The sequence below is a fragment of the Mercenaria mercenaria genome, chromosome 12, assembly GCF_021730395.1.
Source record: "Mercenaria mercenaria strain notata chromosome 12, MADL_Memer_1, whole genome shotgun sequence".
In the NCBI taxonomy this organism is placed as follows: domain Eukaryota; kingdom Metazoa; phylum Mollusca; class Bivalvia; order Venerida; family Veneridae; genus Mercenaria; species Mercenaria mercenaria.
In genome coordinates, this window is record NC_069372.1 from 48,820,347 (window position 1) to 48,826,413 (window position 6,067).

A 6,067-nucleotide genomic window follows, 5' to 3' on the forward strand; every position below is an offset into this window, starting at 1 on the left:
TTTGAAATAGGAATGCTTTAACAATATATTTTGCTACCTTTCTAGTATATGACTGCAATAATAAACTTAATAAATCTATCTCAGATAAATTGTGTGAAGTGTTTTATATCATTGAATGTATTATTTCTCAAAATTATGTATTTATCACAAGAAACCAGAAAATGAGTTTCACTTTTAATCTGGTTATTGTCACAAAACCGACACTGTCTATCCTCCAGTCGTTCACCAACGAAGCGGCCGGTTTCCATCCTTAACGGGAGGATTCCAAAACGAAACTGGCACAACAGCGAACGCTCGTACTTTTTTAAGTTCAGTGTTAAGTACTCGTCTTTTTTAAACGAAGATTTGAACAGGGGATAAGTTCTTAGCTTATTCACATTCATGATTTTGCCATCTGGTTCTGTACTCTGTTGTCTTTAAACAATCATTTAACAACAGTTTTTGTCGTAAATTCACGATTACGATTTAAGTAATTCATAATCGTTTTCACGTCGCTGGACCAATTGTTCGTACACCGTTCGTAATCGTAGTTAACCACCTTCTTTGTGATTCGGTCGTTGTCCATTATTAGTAAACGATTTCCCAAAGAAATACCTTAAAGCACGATGCTGAATGTTGTCAATGCTTTGAAACTGCTGGAATCCCCATGTTGAAGCCCCATACTCAAGAATCGGCACAACACAGCTGTTATATAGTTTTTCATATGCATCAAAGCCGACATCTTTCAAGTTGTGTATTTTACTAATCAAAGAACCCAGTGCTCGACCTGCTCCTTTTGTCAAGGTTTCACAGTTCACAGAAAATGAGTTTTTCTCATCAAAGATTACGCCTAAGTATTTGTAGTGTTCCACCGTTTACAGTATATTATCAACAACCTTGTACACGTAGTCAGTACGACGTGTGCGTCCTTGCCGGAAGTGAACACATTTGGACTTGTTCGTATTTATAAGGACGCGCCATTTCTTGCACCATGAGTGTACCACATCCAACGTTGGTTGCAGTTTCTCTTCAGAGTCCGATAGAGAACTATATTATAAGTTTTGTTTTGTATTGTTTATTTGATAAAATCGATTAATTAGTCATCTGAGTTGAATTATTGAACTAGAACATGAGGGTAAAGTTATCTAAGCGAGAAAACTTGAAAATTCGTAAGTAGGCGGAAATTTGTAAAAGTGTTGTTTTTTTTTCCTAATGCTACATGGAAAAAGTTTCAATATCTTGTATGGTGCCCACGAGCATTAATTACAGACTGACAGCGCCCGGGCATGTTGTGAGTTAGCCGGTTGATCTTTAATTGTGGAATTCTGTTCCATTCCTCTTGTAAGGCAGCACGAAGTTCTGCGAGGGTGACCGGCTGCACAGGGCGACAAGATATGGCCCTCTGAAGCATTTCCCAGACATGTTCAATTGGATTGAGGCCCGGGGATCTGGCAGGCCAAGGCAAGAGCTCGATTGTTTCACGTGCAAGGTATTGGTTAGTGAGGCGGGCAGTGTGTGGGCGAGCATTATCCTGCATTAGAATAAAAACTGGATCCACTGCACCTGCATATGGGCTTACATGTACGTCAAGAATCTCGCGACAATACCTTTCTGCTGTTAAGGTACCGTTATCAACAATATGGAGGTCAGCTTTGCCATTGACACTTATTCCTCCCTATACCATGACATACCCTCCACCATATCGATCGTGTTCAGAGATGCAAGCAGGTGCAAAACGTTCATTTGGTCTTCTCCACACTCTGGCACGCGTATCTGTGAAGTCTAGACAAATCTAGACTCATCAGTAAACAAAACTGGGATCCAATTGCGGGGTCTCCATTGCACATGGTCACGGGCCCGACGTAGGCGTTCTCTGACGTGGTTATTCGCCACAGGAACACCAATGGCAGAACGTCTGGCATTCATACCAGCATCATGCAATCTATCCTTATTTGGGTAGATACCCGTACATTCTTTGCATTCTGAAAGCTGTTTTGTAAGGAAGTAGCGTTCTGAAAAACGATTGCGCCGGGTCTGAATAACAATTTATCGGTCTTGTGCATGTGTTGTACACCTAGTACAGCCACCACCATGTAAATGTGCTACATTTCCTTCGATTTGGAAACGATTCCAATGCGTTGAACAACGCTGTGGGACACATTCAATGTTTGGGCAACCTGCTTCTGGGACGCGCCTGCCTGCAACATACAAATTTCCCCCCCCCCCCCCCCCCCCCCCCCCCCCCCCCCCATTCATCTCGTCAGGCGTAAGCCGCCTTCTTAGGTTTATACATGCCGTCAAAACTTGATTTTCGAGGTTTACGAAGTCCCCGTGCTTCATGTACAAACCAATTCCCTTATATGGCAATAAGGCCAACACAATAAACTTTATTTTGGCTTAAATTTATGTCCAATCACATCTTATTGATGACGCTATCATCGGAGAACAATTTTCACGTCCGATGACAACAGGACCGAAACATCATCCTGCATCGCCTCCCTCAGTAAAGTTATGAAAAACAGACACATGTTTGATAAACATCACAAGAGCAAAACTACACTGATATACATATTCGCTTTCCTGATAAATCAATCCTCAAATGTTGAGTCCAACCCAGGCCCCCAGTCATCTATGTCTGAAACCCAGGATTTCCTGTGTGGATATTGTACAGAAGAAGTCACCTGGAGCCAGAGTGGGATCTATTGCGAGGATTGTGACCAATGGTACCATGCGTCATGTTCGGGGATAGGTGACAGCACATACGAGAAACTCTGATTCTCGGCTTGTCTGGTTGTGTTTGCACTGTGGCCTCCGACGTCTGATGGATACACTGAATACTCTAGCAGATACCAACAGCTTTTCTGCCACAGAACAGCATCCTTCTGATATCACACCTTACCATCACATATCAGATCTCAAAAACATCTCGGAACATACTAAGTCACCAAACAGATCATACCATCATATCAAACCTAAATTTACATCAACGCCTAAAAATACTAAAACCATACCACAACCTCCAGAAAAAGTTTTTAAAAAAAGATAACAGTATCATATATAAAGTAAACACAGGAAAAGTCAATGATGAACGTGTAACGATTTTGAATATAAATTGCAGATCAATAAGAAATAAAATTCCAGAATTTCACCTTCTATTAGACCTGATGTCATAGCGTTCACTGAAACATGGTTGAAACCAGATATTTGTTCTTCTGAAATATTTCCCGAAGATAACCAATTTCAAGTTTTTAGAGATGATAGAACCAGTGGTAAAGGGGGTGGTGTAATGTTAGCTGTTTTCAACAGATTTGTTTGTGAGGAAACAACCTGACTTAAAGACTTATCCAGATTGCAACATACTATGGACATATTAAGCATTGCAGGGGTCAAAACAACATGTATCTATTTATCAGCATTTTATAAACCTTTTGAAAATGATCAAAATAGCCTGTCGTCCTTTGGAACCCGCAACAGAATGTACCTAGAAATAGCATAGAGTGGATACTAGGCGATTTATACATGCCTGATGTAGATTGGACGTTAGGGATTCTTGTAAATTTAAATCATTATATGAGCAATTTTTGCAAAATCTTACAAATTTCAACCTGGATCAGGTAGTAAAAGAACCCATAAGAGAAAACAATGTTCTTGATTTATTCTTGACAAACCAGCCTTTCACAAGTTCATTATACCACAATATTACCTAGTCTTGGATCGTCAGATCATAATATTGTCTTTCATGAAAAGAACATCAAAACTGGTAGACCTCGACAAGTAAAACGTGAAATCAAATAATTTAAAAAGCCAACTGGGATTCATTCAAGTCTGTTCTCAATGAATATTTTAAAAATGTTTTTGTTAAACAACTCTCATCTAATGACCCAAACATACTGTGGGAAAAAATAAAAATAAAGTCAGTGAGCTACCAAGTAAATACCATCATGACTAAACCCAGAAGTGATCTTCGCTGTGTAACAAAAAATCATCAAAATGATACATAAAAGAGATAAATTACACACTAAATGTAAACACGCTAAAGGAAAAGAACATTATAGTAAAATCAGACAGCGACTTACTATTCTTAAAGCCACCATTCAAAGAGAAATACGCAAATCATACTGGGAATATTTAGAATCAGTAATCTTTTCTAATGACTCAGAGGCTTGTAAAAACAAAAAGTTCTATTCTTTTATGAAACATAAAAAACAGACAATCATTGTGTAGCACTCTTAAAATCTGAAGGTAAAACTTATACCAAACCATGTGATAAAGCAACAATTCTAAACAAACAATTTGAATCTGTCTTCTCAAAACCTAAACCAGTCAGTCTTAAACATCTTTGTGAATTAAATCTTTTTGAAAATGACAAAATTCAGCAAGAAAATAAAATGAGCGATATAGATATAACTGTAGAAAGTGTTTTGAAAATGCTTAAGGATCTAAATCCTAACAAGGCGTCTGGTCCGGATAAGTTGTCGCCAAGATTACTTAAAAAACTTTCTCTCGAAACAGTTCCTTTTCTCACTAAAGTCTTCCAAAACTCACTGAGAACTGGTATAGTTCCAGAGGACTGGAAAGCTGCTATCGTTGCACCTGTATACAAAAAGGGCCCTAAATATAAAGCCAGCTACTATCGGCCAATCTCTTTGACTTGCATAGCCTCCAAACTAATGGAGCATATCATGGTCTCTAACATCATGCGCCATCTCGACAGCAACAATCTTTTCACACCTTTCCAATATGGCTTCCGTTCCAAACATAGCTATGAGACTCAACTATTATCCTTTACACAAGAAATATTTGGCAATCTTCGATCTGGAAAACAAACAGATTTCATTGTAATGGATTTCTCGAAAGCTTTTGACAAGGTCGATCATCAACTTCTTCTCTATAAACTCATGAAACATGGTGTCAACAAAACATCTCTATCTTGGATTCAATCTTTCCTTAGTAACCGTTCTCAATCTGTAGTAGTTGAAGGCTCACACTCTTTATCAGTTCTGTCAGGGGTTCCCCAAGGTTCAGTGTTGGGTCCTTGTCTCTTCCTTTGTTTCATCAATGACCTTCCTGACACTGTTAAAAGTAGAATACGTTTATTTGCTGATGACACCATCATATACCTCACTATCGACTCACCTGTGAAGTTTCCACTTTTTTCTATTTCATTAGCAGACTCTAACAAACTTCAAGATGATTTGACAAAATTAGTGGAATGGGAACGTAAATGGTCTATGGAATTCAATCCTGATAAATGCGAAATCATAAGAATCTCCAAAAAGAAAAAATATCATCTTTCCTTATAAATTACATAATCAAGAACTAAAAACTTCAGAAAATGCTAAATACCTTGGGATTACCATTAGTGATGACTTTAGTTGGAAAAAACATATTCAAACTACATCTTCAAAGGCTAGTTACACTTCATAATAAGAAATGTACAATGTAACAACCGTAATATCAAAGAAACTGCCTACAAATATTTTTGTATGTTCCCTGGTTGTACTGACTAATTAAAGCATTCAAATGTGACCTAAATATGACAAAATACCCATTTTCTCAAACTACATCTTTTTTAAGAATTGCTTGATGGCTGTTAATATCTTGGTCGGAAGCGTACTTGTGTAGAATTGAAAAATAAGACATTCCGGTCAAGCGTTTATTTTCAGACTGAGGGAAATTCTCACGCTTCTTTAACACCGGGTTATTAATGTGCCAGTATTGACCACTGAACAATTTATTTTGCTTTGAAATCAAATCAATCCTATCAATAAAAATACTTGGAACAACGTTTTTTTTTTTAACCACCAGAGAATTGTAAAATTAATGACACTTTGAGGTGAAATTTCGGACACTGTAAGTACATCATCGACAAAAATGTTCAATGTCTTGCCGTATGCACATAACAATCTACAAAATGTACAAAAAAACAACAATTATAATATACATAAAACAACTTGCGTGAAAATATACAGAACAACTTATAAAATGTAAAAATCAAACTACGAATTGCACAGAACAACAAAGTCAGGGCAACGCGCTGAAAAATAACAGACATGACAAATGATGGTTGATATCGTCTTAGCGTGGA